General features: G+C 42.6%; 1 protein-coding gene across 1 annotated transcript in view; it reads left to right on the forward strand.

Annotated features, from left to right (window-relative positions):
* The window catches only part of LOC311581737 (uncharacterized protein), a 46,906-nt gene extending 37,014 nt beyond the window's left edge, over positions 1-9,892 (forward strand). Inside the window, exon 5 of the mRNA XM_084754272.1 lies at positions 9,612-9,892. The gene's annotated coding sequence lies outside the window, so the exon portion shown is untranslated. The remainder of the gene's footprint in view (positions 1-9,611) is intronic.
* Positions 9,893-10,239: the final 347 nt, after the last annotated feature.

The raw sequence follows: 10,239 nt of genomic DNA on the forward strand, positions 1-10,239 counted from the left end.
ACAGGGCCAGCTCCCTCCTGTTCATACCCTTGGGCCAACTCACCTGATCCCCACCCCATCAGGTCCAGCTCTACTGTGCTGCCCAAGTGAGGTTCAGGACTTACTCTTCTGAAGGGTAAGACAAGCTTTCCTGTTCTCATGACTCTAGGGCCAGCAGGAGATCACTTTGTAGTCTTTCTCCATGACCTGAATATCCGTAGCCGACTTTATCAGGGCTCAAAAGTTCTGATGTTGGGGCCAAGGGCATCCATGGGAGTTTCACCCTACTCCCATTCCAATACAAATTTGAAGTCGTGATGATTTTTGTATTGAGCTGCCTGTTGACAGATAAGCATCATCTTGGGACCTTTGACCCTGCCTTGTACTTTTTTTTTTGTCTAAACAACTGCTGTGGTCCAAGGATCACTACTTATTTTCTGAAGCGTGTCAGCCTTTTGTGACACACACATGCCATTTAGACTAGCTAGTTTAGCTGTCCAGCTATGTTTGTCTTTCCTGGCAAGGTCCCATTGAGAAGCCTCTGGGCAACCAATTTTTTGCAGTTTAATCAACCAAGTGTAGAATATAGTCTGAGCTCAATAGAGGACCGCAGTCCGAAGGTCTGCTTCTCTCTGTCAGAATGCTAGGCTATGCACTTGGCATTTGTGATCACCCATGACAGACAAATGTTGGCTGGGAACTAGGTGGATTGGGTTCTGTGGTTTTGGAGTAGAAGTCTCTTAAGGCCACATTAGCATCTTTTACATAGGAATGATTTAATCTACCTTGTGATATAGTGGAGAATTGAAAAGAGCAATCATTATGCCCAGGATTCAAAGATGCCCAGGTATTCCTCTCAAGGCTCCATTTCTCTTGATAACAGGACTGCCCCTTCTCCAAATAGAACACCCTTTCACAGTGTCCTACCTACCTGCTGCTCACAGGACATGCAGAGGGATATGAAATGCCTCTGTTTAATTTGTGCTAAGTCGACCTCTCGCTTTAAAATGGAAAGAACGAAATCTCCTGGATCTTGAAACACTGAGCTTTTAAAAAGTCTTCATTGGGCAACAAATGCAGAGAATATTCTTATTAACATATGCTTTTATAAATGAAGTATTATTCATCAAATATTTATATGTAGCAGCCAGAGAAGCCAGCACAGTGATTACCAGGCCTGGGGACATTTCCCAACGTGTACCACGGGATGGTACGCATAGGCAGGGGAGACCCCTCAGTTTTGTGTCATGGTTTTGGGCTCCCACATCAGCAGTGCTTGGTGTAGTTCCTGCTCTGGAACCCACCAGGACTCTCACATAGCTGTAGCTGCTCCTTGTAAGAGACTCCCCTTGAAGCCCACAGGGGGTTCTTTGAATGGAAAACATGCAAATAAGACTCAGGCCTGATGTCATCTTGGAATGAGGAACTGCTCACCCAAATATTAGCTTTTTAGCCCAGAAACTAGGTTTTGATCATGAGATAAAAGATTTCTTCCTTCCCCTTCGAAAGGCACAGTACACCAACAACCAAGGCATCACCAAGCATGCACCCAGGAGAGGATAACCCTGCTAATTGCTGAAGGGACCTAATTAAGCATGAGATGGGCAATGTTGGGCTTCATTTTTTTACCTTAAACAACCAATAGGGTAAACAATTCCAATTCCAGGACGAGTTGCTAAATGAAAAACAAAATAAAACAAAAATCTACCTCCACCCCAAACAATGTTACCCTCTGGAAATATCACTCATCCAGTCTGGTAATTTAGAAAAATATATCTATTAGAGATAGTTAGAGAGGTAGGTATACTTTCTTCCTTCCTTCCTTCCTTTTTTTTTTTGGTTGGAAAAGAAGTCACTCATGAAGCATGAAGCATAAAGCTGCAAACTGTAAGCAGGTTAAGTAAATTAAGTCATGCACTGTCTCTCCCCTCCCCCTTTCTCCAATGGCTTTAAAAGTTAGAGGTAATTTGCAAGGAAAATGCTCAGTTTGAATTGGTTTGTAATATCTGTTAATGATCTTGAAAAAAAAAATCCACGTACTCAGAGTTCTCTCCCCGAGGGAACTCCAGTGTGCTATCGGGAAAATTTCTAAAGTCTGAGGTGTCATTAACTAGTAATTTTCTTGAAGGTAAAAGCCCCAAAAAATTATATAAGGTATACAAGTGCACAGGACAATCACTCTGATGAATAATGTGTGTTTTTCATAATGTTTCATATCTTAAAAGCACAGCAATTGAAAGCCAAGCTTCTAAACTCCAGAGCTGTTTCTGAGTTAGTGTGGTGTAGTCAGACCTTCTGTTTATTTCACACGTATATTGAGTTCTTCTGTATATTTATAGATTGTTGTTGTAAAAACAGTAGTGTTAGCAACAATTTTGATTATATTCCTTGCATTTACCTTTTGGAAACACAAGGTGTAGCCTAAATACAGGCCTACAGGCGCTGCCTCCCAAGGTTAAAACAATAGCCAGCTTCAGAGCAGCATCCTGCATCCATCCAGGAGCCTGGAGTGGAGGTGCGAACACCATACAGGCTGCAGAGCTGTTCAGTATCAGGTACTGGTACTGTGAAACACTATATTATGGAGGAAATTTCCCTTTGACCCTTGGCTGGGGGTGCACAGGAGGCTTTGTAATGGCATGGCAGGGTTGGTCTTGGCTGCTGGAGCCAGGCTTTGGAGGAGGACCTGCATTTTTACTAACTGTTGTATTGTTCCCCACACTTTGACTTGGTGACATATTTGTTGTACACACTGCATAAGAAAGTGCTTTGCATATGGTCTATATTTATTGCTGTTAAAACCCATACTGCATACCAAGGCTAGAAACACAGGAGCCTCTAGTAAGCCCTGCATACTCGTGCTTAGTTTTTGTTTACGTATAACACTTTTACTAATTCTTTGAGAATTTTATATATACTTAAAATATATTTTGTTCCATTCTCTTCCCCCAATTCCTCCCATATCTGCCCACTGATCCCAATTTCAAATCCTTTTTAATAATTAAAAAAATTTTTTTAAATAACCATTGTATTCCAATGCTCTGTTTATATACTCATGAGTGTGGTGCCATCACTGGAGCATGGACCTATCTGGGATCACCCCCTTAAAGAAAACGGACTCCTCTCCCCTCAGTGGCTTCCAACAGCCAATAGCTCCAGGTTAGAATGTGAACTGGCCTGATCTTGTGCAGGCAACCACAGTTGCTGGAACCGTGGTCCTGGCCATGTCCTGTCCACAAGCATATTTTTGCTCTGCTCCCTTTTGACCTCTAGCTCTAAGTTAAAACCTTCCCCTCTCCCTTTCATGATAGTCTCACAGATATTCCATTTATGGTTGACTGCACCATGGACTCTGACGAATTTTGAGCTCATTGCAAGGCATTCTGTCCCTCTGAGTCTAGCTGGACTGAATCTATTTTTCCTGTTTTCTAACTATTTCACACATGCATTTAGTGACATCATGAAGCAAAAAGAACACTTGGATGTTTAAATTAGAGCTTCATTGGAGCTCCACATATGGAGGATGTGAAGAGCCTGCACGTGGGACTCAGTGCTCTGATCTGGCCCTAGCATATAGCATAACCATGGCCACTCATAATAGGGTAAGAAGGAGCAAATGGCTGATATTCTCCATTGCTCCTGGGATGCAATCCTATCTTCTTTCCCAAAGGTATCCTCATGCTGATATTTGACACCGCAGCTTTGTTTTGCTACTGCTTTTTAAGTTCATATAAATGGAACCACAAGGGAGACACTCATGTTTAAAATGTTTTATTTATTAATCACATTATAGCCTGATCCCAGCCTCTCCCCCCTCTCCTCCCAGTCTCTCCTTCATGCTCCATCCCTCCCATTCTTTACAGAGAAAGGTAGGCCCCTAAGGGCTACCAACTCACCCTGGCACCTCAAGTCACGGCTGGACAAAGTGCATCTTCTCCCACCGAGGCCAGACAAGGCATCCCTGCTAGGGGAAAGGGATCCAAAGTCAGGTAACAGAGTCAGAGACATCCCCTACTCCCTTTGTTAGGGGACACACATGATGACAATGCTGCACATCTGCTACATATGTGTAGGGGGTCTAGGTCCAGCCCATGTGGCTCAGTGTCTGTGAGCCCCATGGGCCCAGGTTAGTTGACTCTATAGGTCTTGTTGTGAATTTTTTGATCCCTCCCCCACCGCCCTACACTCCCTTAATCCTTCCTTCTAGTCTTCCTTGAAACTTCCCAATCTCAACCCACTGTTTAGTTGTGGGTCTCCTGCATCTGTTTCCATCAGCAGCTAGGTGGAGCCTCTCAGAAGAAAGCTATGCTAGGCTCCTATCTGCAAGCATAACAGAGTATCATTAATAGTGTCAGGGGTTGGCTCTCTCCCATGGGGCGGGTCTCAAGTTGGGCTAGTTATTGGCTTGCCATCTCCTCAATCTCTGCTCCATCCTTTCCCCTACATCTCTTGTAGACAAGACTAATTTTGGGTGGAAGGTTTTACTTTGGTACATGGGATCAGTATTCATCTGTGTTTGGCTTTCCTTTCTCAATATTATGTTGGTTATAATTGTAGTGTACTTCTTCCGATTTTCTCCAGAACATACCGCATACTGCACAGTGTATCCCTCTTACCCTTTATAAATGTTTCATTTGCTTTGAGTTCTAGACAATTTCAGAGAGCTCTGCTGTAAAGTTTTCCTGAGCGCATCTTGCTGAGTGTGCGCATGCATTATGTTTAGTCTATATTTACATGGAATGAGAAATTGCTAAATTGTAGGGCAGAGCTGTTCCATGTTAATACACGGTGCCGAGTCTGAGTACCTTTCCAAGGAGACCGTGTTAGTCTGGAGTGGAGAATGGGGTGGCTGCACAGCCTTGCTCGCGCTCACTAGTTATGCTGGTGGCCTGCAGTGGAAGGACGCCGTGATCTTAGTTCAATTTCTTGGATTCTTAAAAAAAAAAAGGCCTATTTTTCAGGTCTATTGGGTATTTAGGGTGTTCCCTTTTATAAACATTCTTCCCTCGTTGCCTGCTTGGTGTCTGCCTGCCTGTCTGTGTATGTCCATGTGGCCAGGCACATATATGTGATAACCAGAGGAGAAGATCTGGTTACCCTTTCTGTACATCTCTCCCTCATTCTTCTGAGACAAGGTGTCTCACTTAACCTCAACCTCACTGTTTTGGCTGGTTGTCTTGTCAGCATCTCTTAGAATCAACCTGACTTTGCCTCTTCTATATTGGGGCATAGGAGGCCATGTTTAGCTCTTAGGTGGATGCTGGGAATTCCAATTCAGGTTTCCATGTTTATGGGCAAAAGGGCTATTATCTACTGAGCCACTGCTCCAGCCCAGAGTGCTTATTTAAATAGAAATTTTCATCTTTTCTTGCTGATTTGTAGGACATATGAATATATTTTTATATATGTATGGTTTCAAATGTTGAGAATGGTACAAGCCTTCTGAACTTGACTTTTCACTTTCTATATTTTCTGTGGATGGTTAATTTCTTTATTGTTGGTACTTCTGTTATCTGGAGAGAGTTTTTCTTATCCCAAGGCCATGAAAACATTCTAATGATATTTTCTAGTAAGTTTGCTGTTTCATTCTTTACGTTCAAATCCCATCAGCACGGCCTCCACTTTGCTCTTCTTCCTTTATTCTTTTCTGTCTCATCGTTCTACATTTTTCCTCCCTTGTCTTTCTTTTTCATGACCAAGACTGAACCCAAGAATTCTGTGAATGCTGAATGTTCTACACCCTGGAACTGTATTCCTGGCCTACGGCACTGATCAAATTAGCTCTCCTGCTGTGAGTTTCTGCTTCTGCAGCACTCAGGCAGAGGACCATCCTTCCCTAGTAATCTGGGTGGCATTTTTACTCTAAATTTAATACTCCACTCATGCACAATAACGATGTGCCCTTTTCTCTTTACTCCACAATTTCAAACACAAATACAATGCCCTTTTAGCCATTTTCATGCCTCATTCTCATCCTTTACCCCTGGAACTTTTCTTCTATGCAGCACATCCTGTACCTACATTCATATCTTTTTTCAAAGGGGTTTTTGAATGTTAACTAGTCTTGTGTTTTGGATTAAACCCAACTTGGGTATGAGGGTTTTATTTTACATACTGTTGCATGTGTTTTCTTCATTTTTATAATATTTTCTCAATGGTGCTTGTGAACTAAGTGTAACTACAATTTTTCGTAATGTCTTCGTCCATCATGTCACCAAGTTCTGCTTGTAACGTGAGAGAAAAGATATATTTTCTTTATATTTCAGTCAGAGTGAACACACCGGAAGTCTAATCTATCAGAGTCCTGAGCACTTCCCACAGCTCTCTCTCCTTTCAGTCTTCTGTGTATTTTTAACTTCGACTCGAAGTTGGGAGCTGCTTTTGTATGAATTTTGCATACTGGACTGTTTGCTAAGTTTCTGAACGGCACTCAACAGTATTTTTTTGTGTGTGTGAGGCTGGAATTATAAGTAATTCCAACTGCATTTTGATTTTGGAAGCTATGAGCAATGGCCATGAACGTTTAAAATAAAACCTGTGACAGAAGAAATCTCCTGGGACAAGTGATAATCAGTCGGCTAAAACCCATGGTCCTACAGTGAATCTTCAAAGCTAGTTTTATTTCTGACTTTTGACCCCTCAGGCACTGCTCCTAAGAACTATTTTTTATTTTTAAAACACGATCCATTTCTATGTCATGTAGCTCTCCTTTCTTACCAGCTGTCATCCCAGTGCAGAGGCAACCTGTGGTCAACAATAGCCTGGACTTGGTACTGGACAGCTGACCAGATTAACCCCTTGTTGAAAACTGAGGTGCATTTGTATTGCTTTGAGATGTGAATGTAAGATTTGCACAAGTTAACCCATGACCTCTTATTTCAGTCTGTATAGGCTTCTTCTTCTCCTTCTCCTCCTTGCTTTCTTTTGACACAGGATTTCTCCGTGTAGCCTTGGCTGTACTGGACTTGCTTTGTAGACCAGGCTGGCCTCGAACTCACAGACGTCATTCTGCCTCTGCTTCCCAGACAGCTGGGAGTAAAGGTATGCACCATCACGCCCTGCTCTATGTAGGCTTCTTAACCGCATCTTCTAGACTAGATAAATTATTTTTGTGCTGCTGGGGAGTAAATCCAGGACCTTCTGCCTGTCAGGAAAGTACTCTGCCTCTAAGCTACACTATTAGCCTTGAACTGGATAGTTCATAAACACAAGAAATGTATTGCTCACAGTTTTGGAAGAGGGGGAAGTCCAAGATTAAGATGCCAACAGATACAGTGTCTGGTTTGGGCCTTATGAATGGTGTCTGGTTGCTGCATTCTTGCATGGTGGAAGACAAAGAGAGCCAGTTTATGTCCCCCTTTTTAAAAATGAGGGCATTATTTTCATTCACAAAGGGGGAGAGTCCATGATTTTATTATTACCCCAAACCCCTACCTCTTAACAACATCACACTCTGTATGGACAAAATCACTATGCTAATTGGTTTTTATTGTCAATGTCACACAACTAGGAGTAGGTTGAGAAGAGGGAACTTTTTTTTTTTAAGATTTATTTATTATTTGTACAGTGTTCTGCCCATATGTTGCCTGCACACCAGAAGAGGGCACCAGATCTCATTATAGATGGTTGTGAGCCATCATGTGATTGCTGGGAATTGAACTCAGGACCTTTGAAAGAACAGGCAGTGTGCTTAACTTCTGAGCCATCTTTCCAGCCCCTGGGAAGAGGGAACTTTAACTGAAGTATGGCTGCAATCATTTTGGCCAATGGCTTTATCTGTGAGAGATTATCTTAGTTGATTGCTGTGGGAAGGTCCAGCCAACTGTGACTTGTCCCATCCCCAGGAAGCTGGGCCTTGGCTGAATATGAAAGCTAGCTAAATACGAGTCTGAGAACAAGCCCAGGAAGCAGCGTTCCTCCATGGTTGCTGCTTCAGTTTCTGCCCCAGTTTCCCTTAGTGATGGACTGTGACCTGTATGTGTAAGGTAAAACAAACTCTTTCCTCCCCTAAGTTGCTTTTGGTTGTGGTGTTTTTGACAGCAACAGAAGACAAACTTCCACAGCCATTACATGGCTTCCAGCAAGAGGTGAAGATGGTCTTTTCAGAGTGAGCTGTTGAATGACTGACAAAGGACGGATTAGCACATAGACATCCCACTCATAGCCCAGACTATGAGTGACAATAGACTGGCTGTGCACTAGGATAAAACAGAAACTAGAGAAAACACCAGTATTCAGACTACAGCACCTGGCTGTGACTTGTCTCCCCAGCTTGTTTTCTTGATGACTCTAGTCCTTGGTTGTTCACTCTCTTATTCTAGTGTGGCTGTGTCTGTGTGCCAGGATTCTAAGTGTCTTGGTTTTTGTTCATGATGGTCTTTCTTCCTACAACAAACCATCTATGTATTTCTCTTGGATAATCCAGTCTTAAATAATAAATGTAGGCTGTACAGCTTTGCCTCTGTCCAGGTGGGGCTGTTGGCTCTTGTTTCTGCCCATGTATTTGTGCTTGTGGCAGAGCACTGGCCTCCGTGATCGGTGTGGATTTGAAACTTTCTGTGTACTTGTGTGTAAGGGGATAGGTGCTCAGCTAACAGCACATATGATAGCAACCAGCAGCCGCCAGCTCTGAGTTTCGTTTTGTTTCTTTTTATGAGACTGAGATGGAAGTGAGAGGTCAAAGTGGCACAATCAACGCAGAGGTAGGAGGCCAAGACTGGGGCGATTCTGTAGCTCAGTGCTCTCCCTGTGTAACGGAACACAGTACAGCCATTAAAATCCTCTTATGATGGATGCCACCTTTTATTGAACAGATTAGCAACAGGGATCCTCTGTGAAGGTAGATTTCTCTAGAGCAATTTAAAAATTCAAACAAAAAAAAAAGCATCCTGCTTAAAAGGCAAATTGAACAAGATGCGGCCCCTGTCTCTTATTAATAAGAGAGTTTACACAGAAACTCTTTAAGAGGGTGCGTGAGGGATTCACAAGGATCATTAAAGTCTACTAGACATTCACTTTCACTGTGTAAAATTGGCTGTGTCCTCAAGATGGTATCACATAAAAATGGGCTTTCTGAGGCTCTTCTCTGTGAATGGGTCCTGGCTGCACAGTGGGGCCATTCATTTTATTTGGCCCATTTATTGCAAGTACATTCTAAATTTGGCCTTAATTATTTTTCCTTTCACAAAAATATTTTGTGGGATCTTTTTGAACCTTGACTACTTCCTTCTTGCCCCTTAAAACAGAAGCCAGGAGTGTTATTTTTGTTCTCTTCTAATTAAAATAATTGCTTGGTTCCTTTTAACTAGCTTCATGCAGTTATTAGCCTAATACATGGATGGGTGCCATGGGGTGCTTGAGGAACGAAATGAAAAGTGATCATGCAGCTTCACACGAGAAAGAGTCCGTGGTGCCAGTGAGAATGATTTTCTTTCAGCTGGCATTTCAGAAGGGTCTTTCGTAAACCTGCCCTCCCACACCCACATTGAAGACTATTAAATGAAAGAATAGTTCTGTCTCTTTCTGAAGGTGTACAGCCAACACAGTCCGATCTGAAGAGGACCACTTGAAATGCTGAGCACAGCACAAAGACCTGGGCTGGCTTTAATCTCTCCTCCTTCTTTGTCTTTCAGAATAACTGCCATAGAAGGACGCTCCTCCTGCCAATTGGCACTTACCAAAGGACACTGAGGGAGAGGGACAGAGTGCCTAGATACGAGCAATCATCGATGTTAAGAGCACAGTACTCCAACAAGAAGTGCTCAGATGAAGAAATGGTGCCTTGGATGGGACTTTCCTCCAAGCTGGTGCTGTCTAAGGGTTAATAGAATCCCTGGCATGCATCTTCCCTGTTGCCTATTCCTATAGTTAAAGGAATTCCTATTCCTATAAATAAAGTTCTATTGGACACAGACTTGCTCACTCTTTTCTGCACTGTTTATGGCATTAGTGTGTTTGCACAGCCCCAAGGGGCTGCAGCAGAGACTGTATGGTCTAAGAAGCCTAGTGGCTCAGTATAGAAAAAGTTTTGGCTCCTATTCTCTGTCATTTAGTTCAGTCTGTATCTATTAAACACTGCTGAAGAGAGAGATGTGTAGGGATTTTTGTTTGTTTGCTTTTTCTGGATATGGCATCTTGTGCTTAACACATGCTAAAAAATGTTCTGTAACTGTGATACCTGCCTCTTGTATATGTTTTTATAATGGTATTCATTTAACAAAACTGCTCATGACCCTCAGCGAGTAGAAGTAGCATGTAAAA

This window comes from Acomys minous (assembly GCF_964271855.1).
Source record: "Acomys minous genome assembly, chromosome: 13".
Taxonomy (NCBI): domain Eukaryota; kingdom Metazoa; phylum Chordata; class Mammalia; order Rodentia; family Muridae; genus Acomys; species Acomys minous.